Consider the following 12,530-nt stretch of genomic DNA (forward strand, 5'->3'; position numbering starts at 1 on the left):
GCTTCAAGTTCATTAGGGATTATGTACACATATGGAAGGGCATTATGGCGAGGTGCTCTATTTCTCTTATACATGATACATTCCCCTTTGGAGTAACCCAATGCTGCCAGAGATAGTTCAGGACTCTGAGGGTCCGAGATGTGCAAAGTACAGCATTTACAATTTGGGTCATCTTTATGATACTAACGGTTTTCGATCATTTGAAAACTTGCAACCGACATTCGCTATCCCTCAACAGCTGTTCTTTAAATATCACCATCCTAGGGATTACCTCGCCTGACACCTTTCATTGCAAAATATTTTAGTCTCAGCGAAATGGGATTGTTTGCATGCACAAAATCGGAGGGCAGCAATTAGCACGATGTATCAATGTTTATGTCAGGTTAGAATGGAGGGTTGTGAGAAGTTAGCAGCACGATGGAGTGTGACTCTGGGCTCAAATATCACTCCTGAAGAGGTCAAGATGGCATTTGATGTTATCGAGCAATCAGTATACTCAGTAAGTCTGAGACTTCAGCAGTTCAAACCAGCTGTGCACTATATTATACACTGTAGGGTATCAATAGATGGGCTCGAGGAGGGGGCTTCCAAGCGGGGACATCTGGCGGGGCACGTTGCAAATGCCCTAAATGTGGGATGCATGCAGCTGACATGGCGCACATGTTCGATACCTGCCCTGAACTAGTAACATTTTGGCAGAGGATATCATTTGTTATTAAGCTTCGACTAGGGGGTGAATATACTTTCTCGACAACTGAGAAGATGCTGGGCGTAAAGAGGACAGTTGTGGCTGTAGATCCATCATTGCAATAATGCTAGTAGCAACCCGACTTGCAATAGCCAGAGTCTGGATTTCACCTAAGTTTCCTTTAGTCGCTGAGTGGTGGGCCATTGTCAGAGAAACGTGATAAAGAGATAAGGCTCTAGTTATTGCTAGCGGAATTAGAGCCCTGCAAAAGTTTGACTGTATTAATGGTTGCTTGGAGGAACACATAGCGTACAAGCACATTTGGGATTCTGTATATCTGTATTTCTTTCTTTTTCTTACTGCTCAGAGAAGCTATGTTTGTTTTGCACATTATTGGTGATCTTGCCAGGCATGAACCCAAATTCAGCGATTTTTTTTGTTATCCTTAACTCCCTAAAGCAGCAGCTAGAGGTTTTGTTATGAACTTTGTTTCACGGAAAAAAAATTTTTTTGAAAACAAACATACCCAGTTATTAGCCAAAATTAAGCATCTTGAATATTCTTATTATCGGTCTAACTCTGAGGTCTCCTTAAAGAATCTTATTGAGGCAAAAATATCTTTTTTTAAGTCTTCTACAGAAGCTGCTTCCTCTTATCTTTTAAGAAGTAGTGCCCGTTATTATGGAGGCCAGAACAAGATGGGCAAATTACCTCCAAATTATTTAAAAATTCATCGGGAGCGGACAAAAATTGAATTTATCCGTAATAATGCTGCCGACTCTTTATTCAAGGATGATGATATTTTCAATGAATTTGTTTCTTTTTATAAAAATGTATACACACAGGAACAACGACCTTCCTCTGATGCACTTTCCTCTTTCTTCCACTCGATTCTCCCCCCTCTCGTTTCGGACATAGATTTTTTCTCATTGGATTCAGATATCACCTTATCTGAAATTAAAAATGCTGTTTCAAAATTAAAAAGAGGTAAAGCACCTGGCCCTGATGGTTTTACTATTGAATTCTATGCTCACTTCGGCTCTTTATTACTTCCCCATCTTTTTTGCTTTATCAATTTTTTATACAGTATAATTCTTCTTCAGGTTTTTTTCAAGAAGCAGTGATTTGTTTAATCCCTAAAGATAATAAAGACCCTTCTCTATGTAAAAATGATCACCCGATTTCCTTAGTTAACTTAGAATATAAGATTTTTGCAAAGATTCTTGCTCTTCGTATTGACCCCGTTCTCCCCCGTATTATTGGACCGGAACAATCTGGCTTTGTCAAAGGTCGAATATCCTCAGATAATTCCAGGTTTTTATTTAATATTCTAAGTAAAGCCTCTTCCTTTAATTATCCCATTGACGCTATAGCATTAGATGCTGAAAAAGCATTTGATAGAATTGGGTGGGATTTTATGTTCCAAGCTCTTAAATGGATTGGGTTTCCTGCTAAACTAATTTTGTCTCATTTCATTATTATATTCAGGACCGAAAGCCTCTATCTTTGTTAATGGCAAAACCTCTGATTACTTTTCTCTTTCTAGAGGAGTTTGTCAAGGTTGCCACCTATCCCCTCTTTTATTTATATTTGCCTTAGAACCATTTTTAATGAAAATCCGGCTTTATGACAGAAATTCTGTTTTTAAACTTGATATTACACAGGTTAAAATGTATGTCTATGCCGACAATATCCTTCTTTATTGTTCCATCCCTCTACTTCTCTTTCAGCTTTCCTTTCTCAAGTTGATATTTTCTCTCAATTATCTGGGTACCGACTTAACTCGGATAAGTGTGAAGTTCTTCCCTTAAATATTCTTTGCTTAAAACATGATTTTATTTCTAATGGTTTGTTTTGGACAACTTCTAGGATTAAATACTTAGGCTCATGGTTCTCTCCTACCATCCCAGAAACTCTGAAAGGAAACTTTGATACTCTTTCAAAAACTTTGTCCGCTCCTATAGATCGTTGGCATCCACTTTTTCTCTCCTGGTGGGGACGCCTAGACTCTATTAAGATGATGCTTTCTCCGCTAATTCTCTATCTTTTATCCATGATTCCTGTCCATATTCCCGGTTTCTATTTCAAGAAAATTGACTTTATTTTAAACAAATTCCTTTGGAAGAATAAGTCTCCTCGTATATCTCTTAATGCTCTCAAAGCTGATAAATCTTCAGGTGGTCTTAAATTTCCTGATTTCAAATCTTATCATTTTGATTTTTCATTGAGGCAATCATCTCGTCGGTTATCTTATGAGCAGGATCAGATTATCTACCCTCCTATTTGGTTGACGATTGAGAAATACTTTATAGCTCCATTTCAGTTTAACAAATCTCTTACTTTCACTAACAATATTTCTTCCTTTCGTTTTCAAGTGATCTCTCATAAAATATTAATACCTCTTCTCCCATCCTCCTTCCCTGCTTCATCTTCACTAGATCATCAACCCATTTGGCACAATCACTTATTACCTAATAAAGGTCGTACCATTTATTGGAAAACATGGAAAGCCAAAGGTTTACTCTGGATTTCTCAACTGGTATCTAATAATCTTCCTCGCTCTTTCTCGGATCTTCAATTATGTTTTTCTTTACTCTCTTCCTGTAGGTCTCAATATGAATCACTCCTTCCTCCTCTTTTGCAATACCTTCTTTCTTTACCACTCAACCCCACTATTTCTGCCAAGTGTTCCAATCTTTTTCCTTTAATATCTTCTAATACTTGGGCCTCATCTTTTTATCAAAATTTATTTTTCTCTTCTGACAGACCCAAGAGCAAATGTGAATTGGCCTGGGAAAAATATCTTGTAGAATGTTGGAGTATTCCTTTTTGGGACAAAATATGGTTTAAAATTTCATAAAAAGTCAAGAGTTGCTAATACTTCTTAGACCCTTTATTTCATACACAAACGCCTTCTTTTTACTCCAATGAAATTAGCCTCAATCAATCAAGCATTTGTATAGTGCACTACTCACCCGGAGGGTCTCAAGGCGCTTGGGGGGGCGGGTCCGCTACTGCTCGAACAGCCAGGTCTTGAGCTGCTTCCTGAAGACGAGGTGGTCTTGGGTCAGGCGGAGGTGGGTCAGGAGGGAGTTCCAGGTCTTGGCGGCCAGGTAGAAGAAGGAACCTTCCTCCTGTGGTGGCTCTTCGGGTGCGGGGGACGGCTGCGAGGGCATGGTTGGTCGATCGAAGCTGGCATGTGGGAGTGTAGAAGTTGAGGCGGCTGTTGAGGTATCTTGGGCCTTGGTTGTGGCGAGCTTTGTGTTCGTGGGTGAGGAGACGGAAGGTGATTCTCTTGTTGACCGGGAGCCAGTGCAGGTCTCTTAGGTGTCTGGAAATGTGGCTGTGTCGGGGATGTCGAAGATGAGCCTTGCTGAGGCGTTCTGGATCCGCTGGAGTCTCCTCTGGAGTTTGGCGGTGGTTCCGGCATAGAGGGAGTTGCCGTAGTCCAGTCAGCTGGTGACGAGGGCCTGTGTGACCGTCTTCCTGGTCTCGGTGGGGATCCACCTGAAGATCTTACGTAGCATGCGTAGGATGTTGAAGGCGAAGCACGACGAGGAGACGGCGTTGACTTGTTTGGTCATGGAGAGGGAGGAGTCCAGGATAAAGCCCAGTTTGCGTGCGTGGTCTGTGGGTTTGGGTGCGCTGCCCAGGGCGGTGGGCCACCAGGATCGTCCCAGGCGGAGGGTGACGGGCCTAGGATAAGGACTTCCGTCTTGTCTGAGTTCAGTTTCAGGCGGCTGTTCATGATCCACTCGGCTACGTCTGTCATCCCTTCGTGTAGGTTGGCTCTGGCGGTGGCAGGGTCGCTGGTGAGGGAGAGGATCAGCTGGGTGTCGTCGGCGTAAGAGATGATGTAGAAGTTGTGTTGGCGTGCGATGGCCGCGAGGGGGCTCATGTAGACGTTGAAGAGGGTGGGGCTGAGCGAGGAGCCTTGAGGAACGCCGCAGATGACTTCAGTGGCTTCTGATCTGAACGGGGGGAGGCGGACTCTCTGTGTCCTTCCGGCGAGGAAGGAGATGATCCAATCTAGTGTCTTCTCTTGGATTCCGACGTTGCTGAGGCGCTGCACTAGGGTGCGGTGGCAGACGGTGTCGAATGCCGCGGAGAGGTCCAGGAGGATGAGGGCCGCAGTTTCTCTGTTGTCGAGCAGGGCTCGGATGTCATCGGTGGCTGCGATGAGGGCGGTCTTGGTGCTGTGGTTGGCCCGGAAGCCGGACTGCGATAGGTCGAGGGATCCGTTCGTCTCGAGGAAGGCGGCAAGCTGCTTGTTGACGGTCTTCTCGATGACTTTGGCCGGGAACGGGAGGAGCGAGATGGGGAGGTAGTTTTTGAGCTCGGTGGGGTCCGCTGATGGTTTCTTCAGTAGAGCGCTGAGTTCGGCGTGCTTCCAGCTCTCTGGGAAGGTAGCGGTGGTGAAGGAGGTGTTGATGATGTCTCGCAGGTGGGGTGCGATGACAGCGTCAGCCTTGTTGAAGATGTGGAGACGGCAGGGGTCGGTTGGGGATCCGGAGTGGATGGACTTCATGGTGCGGATGGTGTCTTCGGTGGTGATCGGGGTCTAGGCGCGGAGGGTGGTGGTGGGGGTCGTTTGTGTGGTCATAGGGTGCGTCGGTTGTGTGTTGAAGCTGTTGTGAATGTCTGTGATCTTGTTGTGGAAGTAGGAGGCGAGGGAGTTGCAGAGGTCTTGTGATGGGGTGATGTCGTTGTTTCCGGCGTTGCGATTGGAGAGCTCTTTGACGATGTTGAAGAGTTCTTTGCTGTTGTGTGCGTTGTTGTCCAGTCATTCCTTGAATGCGGTTTTCTTGGTGGTGTGGATCAGTTGGTGGTGTTTTCGAGTAGCGAGCTTAAGGGTGGTCATGTTGTCTGGTGTAGGGTCTCTGCACCAGGCTCGCTCGAGGGCGGCAGTTCTTCTTGGAGCTCTTGAGTTCGTCGGTGAACCAAGGTGCTTTCTTACTGCCGGGTCTGCTGGGCGGGGTCCTCAGTGGGGCGAGGTCGTCTGCACAGTTGCTGATCCACATCGTGAGGTTGTTGGCGGCCTGGCTGGGGTTTGCAGAGCTGGCGGGGGGGCCTTGGCTCCGGGCTGCGGCGAGCTGGTTGGCTGTGATCTTGTTCCAGTTTCTGCGTGCGCCCTGTCGCTGGTGGTGGTGGATCGTGTTCTTTTTGAAGCTGAAGTGGACGCAGCTGTGGTCCGTCCAGTGGAGTCCGGTGGCGTGGCTGAAGGCGATGTGCTTGCTGGATGAGAAGATGGGGTCGAGTGTGGGTGGGGGAGGTCACCAGCTGCTTGAGACCGATGGTGGCGAGGTTGTCCAGCAGGGTGGTGGTGTTGCAGCCGTTGTTGTTCTCCAGGTGAAAGTTGAGGTCCCCGAGGAGGATGTAGTCAGCGGAGGGGAGGGCGTGCGGGCTGATAAAGTTGGCGATGTCTTCGCTGAATTGTGTGCGCGGTCCCGGGGGTCTGTAGATGAGGGTGCCTCTGAGGGTGGTCTTGGGGTCGGTGTGGATCTGGAAGTGTAGGTGCTCGGCGGCTGTGAGGGTGTCGTCGGTGTTGGTCGTGATGCGGATGGTGTTCTTGTGGACGATGGCGATGCCTCCTCCGGTCTGGTTGACGCAGTCCCTCCGGTTGATATTGTATCCTTCCGGGATGGCGATGGCGATGTCGGGCACTGAGGAGGCATTCATCCAGGTTTCCATGAGGAAGGCGATGTCTGGGGATGTAGTGTCGATCAGGTTCCAGGGTTGGACAGCATGTCTGTGGACGGAGCGAGTGTTGATCAGGATGCACTTCAGGTGGTTGCTGCTGGTGCTCGGTTTGGTGGGTGCTGGTGCAGTGCAGGTCCAGATGCAGGTGAGCTTGCAGGGGTGGCAGCTGAAGGGTCCGTGGGTCGTCTCGGTGTGGCTCGGTAGCAACCGGGGGTCCGACCGGGGTTGAGTGCGTTGAGGGTGGCTGCGTCGTAGGTCAGGCGGGTGGACTGGCGTCTGCGAGGGCCAGGGGGTCTGGCGCTGGGCACGGTCCAGGCGCAGACGGGCTTACCTTTGGCGCACCTTCGGCACTCAATTGGTGCTCCCGCTGCGCGCGTCCCTGCGCGGAGCGGTGGGGGGCGTCATAAGTAAGGAGCCGGGAGGGCGGGTCAGCTGGGTGGCGGGAGCGGGGCGGCCAGTGGGTAGGGGCGGCGGAGTCGCCTGGAGGTCAGTGGGGAGAAGGAGGGCAGAGGGCGGCTCAGCCTCCTTCTCTTCTGACCCTCCCTCAGACTGCTGGTCATCCACAGGGCCTTAGGCTGATTTAAAACATATGCTTTTTGATTGCCCTTCCCTTTCCCACTTCTGGCATTTGGTTTGGTCCCAAATTAATAAAATTGTCACTACCCAAATTCTTTTTTCCATTTCTAACATCTTTCTGGGCTTCTTATTACCCTCCTGGCCATTTTCAACCTCCACTCCCTCATTAATTGATCTACTACTAGTGATACCCCTACACCTAATTACCTCTAACTGGAAACAAGCTGAGAAACTTACTTTTAAGGCTTGGTGGAATGCTGTTTGTTTCCATCATAGATTAGATACAAGCTATGTCACCCCTATCTCTTTACATATTAAAAGAGATATTTTGTGCCTTTATCTTATTTACTATCCTCAGCCTTAGCTTCTTCTCCTATAGTTATTATTCCGGATGAAGTTAGGAAACCTCCATAAACTCTCTGTTGTCTTTTTATTTTTATGTTTCTTGATGATTCATTTCGATATTACTCCTTTTATCTTTTTAATGATACTTTATTTAATGTGCCATATTATAATTTATTATTACAAATGGGTTTTCGATTAGAATTGTAATTTAGGTAATATTTCCTCCCTAACTACGTATCAAGAGAGAGAGAGAGGACCAGAAAGCTAGTCCTTATCCCCGGGGTTTATATATAGTTAATCAAAAAGAGACTAGCTTATGCATTATGAGTTTGACAAAAAGTTTAAGGACTCAGGTATGTTTTGTCATGGGATAGGAGCACCTGGTTGGTGTGCTCATGAAGCCCTCACCCACCAACTTAGTTGGTGGCATGCTTCATCATCGGGCCCACCCAGTGACACCTAGAGTGTCCCGGGTGTGCTTCGACGCCTGGTTACAGCGGAGCAGGTATGTCGCTGAGTGTGCGGTGAAGAGTGTTGTGAATGTGATGTTAAAACGGCTTGCCGATGGTCCCAGTACCCGAAGGTGAATTAGACTTTAATACCTGGGCCACCGTCAGCGGTTAAAAATAAGGCTGTTGGATGTTAGAGGCGAGTTACGACCTCTCACATTCATGGTAAGTCAACATGTTTCAGCCAGTGCCTTATGAATATGCTGGCTTTCTTCAGGACTAAATAAAAGTAAGTGTATGTGATTAAACTAGTGAGTGTGTAATTCAGACTATGTGTATACACGCCATAAAGTGTTTATCTATGTGTGAGAGGGGGATTCCCTTCTCAAAACACCTGTCCATGCAACATATGGACAAAGACAAAACACACAAGGGGAAAAGAGAGTCACTTGAATGTATTGCATTATATGTGTCTGACTGCCGAATCTATAGCGAGGAGGGTGCAGGCTATTGGCGGCTGCTAGTGTAATGGTATTGGTGGTACCATTAGGGTGAGGTTCGCACTTGTAGTTCGGGGGTGGAGTGGCTAAAACACGGTAAACACTACCATAGTGCATATATGTGAAGAAAGGGCGCAAGATTGTTTCTTACACTAGTTTAAGCAGTATAATGCTCCAAGGTTGTGAAGAGGCAAGGGGTTGACCCTGTGGGAAAGAAAGGTTTTGGCCACTTTGATTAGAGACCTGCAAGGGAGAAAAGGTAGCGCTTACCAGTGGTCGTGGTGGTTGTTCAGTCAGACTCACAGCTTTTCTGGGTAGGGCCTGTTCTGGACCTGTAGTGCCTCCTTCGCACACCGGTAGGAAATGACCGGTATCGCCAAGCGTTTTATACCGTGGTTAATTGGGTTTTTGCTTGCATCTGCATAGTGGAGGAAAGGGTAGAGAGACTCAAACTGTTGAGTCATGGTGCTCGCTGGGGCACCCGGGTATGCTCTGCTACACGCGAGTCGCGTTCGCACATGCGTGTTGCCAGCGCTAGTGGTGCGCATGTGCGGGCGCTAGTCTTGTCTCCGCGCATGCGCATTGCGAGAAGCGCGCATATGTGTTCCAGTGCGCTTGCGTGGGCGCGGGGCGCTGAGTTATTAGCACATGAGGTGCCAGGGTGATGCACTGATTTGTTGGCGCTGGCAGGAGGCGATAATCCCGCTAGCGCGCGAAATTATTAATTATGGATGATTGTAATTTGCCAATGCGCTGAACTGATGGCACAATGGTGGAGTTAGGGTGAAGTGCCTTGGTGATGCACTAAAACCGTAGGTGCTGGCGGGGTGTGTTTACTGCCAGGGTGCGAGATGATGGGTGGTACTATCAACATGATCATGGGGGGCATCATTGACCCAGTATTAAGAACTGTGGGGCTCTATCTCAGGGGAGATAAATCACAAGGGGGTTGTAGGCGGATAAGTGCCAGCCCTGGTAGGTTTACAGGGTGGTGCTGTAGGTATAATCCTTTGAGTCATGGACATGTCAGGGAATTCCAAGGGATGGCGTCATTAAGGCCCTGGGTAGCTGTAGAAAGGCGATATATCCATCGCTGCTCTTTGCTCAGAAGTTTTTTGTCGTTGTCAATTGTGCTTTCTGGAATTTTCTCAATGACCGTCCAGTTTAGGTCGTTTGGTGTGTGGCAGTGGGTGATAAAGTGGTTGGTCAGTCTGCTGATGTGTTTCTTGCATCTTATGGTACTGCGATGCTCTGTTATTCTAGTCTTGACTTTGCGTGTTGCCATCCCAACATATCGGAGGTCACACGTGCATGTGAGAAGGTATATCACGTTGCGTGAATTGCAGTTGGTGTGGTTAGGTTGGGTCCAGATCTTAATTGGCTCCAATTCCAGAGTCTTTGTGTGTGTCGTAAGGTGACACACGCTGCAATCATTGCAGGGGTAGTGTCCTGTGGCCTTGGGTAGGCCCCATGCATTCAGGCCGGTGTTCGTCGGTTGTTTTTGTTGTGGTCTGGGTCGGGTGCTAACCAATTGGTCTTTGAGATTGTTGCATCGTTTATATGCAAATCTCGGGATGTCCAATGTCCTCTGCCAGAGTTGATTATTCTCCAATGTTTTTTGATGACCTTGGCTACTTCGTTGGACGCTGTGTTTTAGGTGGTGACACAGGTGATGGGTTGTTCTTGGTCCTGCTTTATGACGTTCTCAAGTAAGGCCTCACGGTTTTGTTTTCTAGCCCTTTTCTGCGTTTTACGGATGATGGCTTTAGGGTAGCCACAGTTTTCCAGTTTGATGGCCCGGTCCGCAGATATTTGTTTGTAATCTGTGATGCTGGTGTAGTTTCTACGTATGCGTAGAAACTGACCGAATGGTAGGTTCTCTCTGAGCGGGCGGGGGTGGAAGCTCGTGAAGTGGAGCAGTGAGTTCCTCGCAGTTGGCTTGTAATAGGTTGTTGTGACCAAGGTCCCGTCTTTGACTCGAATGTCCTGGTCTGGGAATGGGAGCTGTTGGTTACTGGCTGTGCTGGTAAATCTCAGGTATGGGTCCCTGATGTTGAGCCAGGTCATGAATCTGTCTAAGTCAGTCTGGGATCCCTGCCAGATGACTAGAATGTCATCTCTATATCTGTGCCAGTTCAAAATGTGATGACTGAAGGGGTTGGTGTCAGTGGCAATGTGGGTGCGTTCAAAGTTGTGTACATACAATCCTGCCACGCTTGGGGCGAAAACGCTGCCCATGGATGTTCCGTTCATTTGCAAATAGAAGGTACCTTCATATTCAAAGTAATTTTCTTTGAGAGCCAGGGTTGCACATGCTAGTATGAAGTCCCTCGGGGTGTGGTAAGGCCAGGGAGATTCCATTAGGATGTCGTGAAGGACTGCCAAGGTGGCATCCTGGGGGAGACTGGAGTACAGGCTCTCCACGTCTAACCCTACCAGTAGTTGTGTATCCGTGTTGAAATTCATGTTGTTGATAACCTGTAGAAGGTGTTTGGTGTCTTTTATATATGTTGCTGTTCCTTGCACTAAGAGGTTCAAGAAGAAATCACAGTACCGTGATAGTGGTTCCCAAAGGGAGTTTATACCTGACACGATAGGTCTGCCAGGAGGGGGGGTTTTGCCCTTGTGAACCTTGGGTACTGTGTAAAAGTACGGGGTCCTTGTGTGTTCAGGACATAAGTAGTCTGCTTCCTTTTTGGAGATGTGTTCTGCATCAGCCGCCCTCTTGACTAGTGCATGGATTGTTGTCCGTAGTCCTTGTGTGGGGTCATGTTCCAATCTGCGGTAGTTCATATTGTCTCTTAATAGTCTACGACACTCTGCGTCGTAGTCAGTTTTGTTCTGTAAGACAATGCCTCCCTCCTTGTCAGCTGGTTTTATGACAATTGTGGGGTTCTTTTGTAGGCGTTGTATGGTTTTCCTGTCTTCCCAGGACAAGTTGTTGAAGCCATTGGTAGGGTTGAGCTTCTCTATGTCATTGTACACAGCTTGTTCAAATGTTGTGATTTCAGGAAGGATGGTAGAGGGAGGTGGAACAAACGTGGATTTAGTTCTGAGTCCCGTGATGTTGGGGTTCTCGTTGGGTTGATCAGTCTCGGGGGTGGTTTTTCAAAGTAAGATTTCAGTTGAAGTTTTCTGAAAAATTGTGCCAATTCCACATGCAATTTGAATTTGTCGAGCCTGGTGGTGGGGACAAAAGACAAGCCTTTCTCCAGGACTGGCTGCTCTTTGTTGGACAGGGGGATGCTGGATAAGTTGAATACCAGTGATGGTTGGTCAGTAAGTCTTAGTGTTTGCTGGGTCCCGGTGTTGCCTCTTTTGCCTTCTGGCGTGTGTTCGAACTCACTGGGTTCTCTTCTTCGGCCCAGTGGACTTGCGGTTGTGGTTGGTATGGTCTTCTTCTGCCCCGAGCTCTTCGGCCCTGTCCTAAAAAAGGAATATGTGGTCCCTGGTTGCCTGCGAATAGTGGCATGGGTCCTGGGGGGTACATTGGTGGGAAACCGTAGTAGGGATTTTGTATGTGTCCATAATTTGGCGGGAGGCCGTAGAAATGTCCTCGTTGTCCTCCTTGCTAGGTGTTTATTGCCAACGTTGTCCACGTCTACTTCTTTCTCCTCGTTTGTGTGAGTCGGTGCTGGAATCACTGGAGACAGAACTATCATCACCTGAGGAGTTGGACATAATGGTGTCCTTTGTCTGCGGTGTGTAGTCATCTTCTGAATACGGGTACACTTTGGCATAACTGAATTTTTTGAGGTCTTTGTCAAATTTTTTAATTTTTGCCTGGGTCAGGTATTCTTTGTATTCATTTATTTCTTTGTTTTGGTCATCTAACTTTTTCTTATAGGAAGTGATGGTGGCTTTGAAATGGCTCTCTGTGGCTTGAATTTCAATCAAGATGGCATCTGATAGTCGTTTCGCTGTTTTGATAATGAGTATCTTCCAGTCCCTGGTGCAGTGCCAGGCCATCTGGGCCCAGTCCTTCCTGAAGGTTGGGTCATCAAGGAAGATTCTGGGGGCATTAGTTACTAGAAGTCCCCTTGGAGCAGTATTGGTTCTGAGATATTGGGTTAGGATTGTCCCATGAAGGATGGTGTGTATTCTGTTGCGCTCTTTCTCAGTTAGACAAAACATACCTGAGTCCTTAAACTTTTTGTCAAACTCATAATGCATAAGCTAGTCTCTTTTTGATCAACTATATATAAACCCGGGGATAAGGACTAGCTTTCTGGTCCTCTCTCTCTCTCTCTTGATACGTAGTTATATTGGCAG

Source organism: Lissotriton vulgaris, chromosome 2_1 (assembly GCF_964263255.1).
Source record: "Lissotriton vulgaris chromosome 2_1, aLisVul1.2, whole genome shotgun sequence".
NCBI classification, from domain to species: domain Eukaryota; kingdom Metazoa; phylum Chordata; class Amphibia; order Caudata; family Salamandridae; genus Lissotriton; species Lissotriton vulgaris.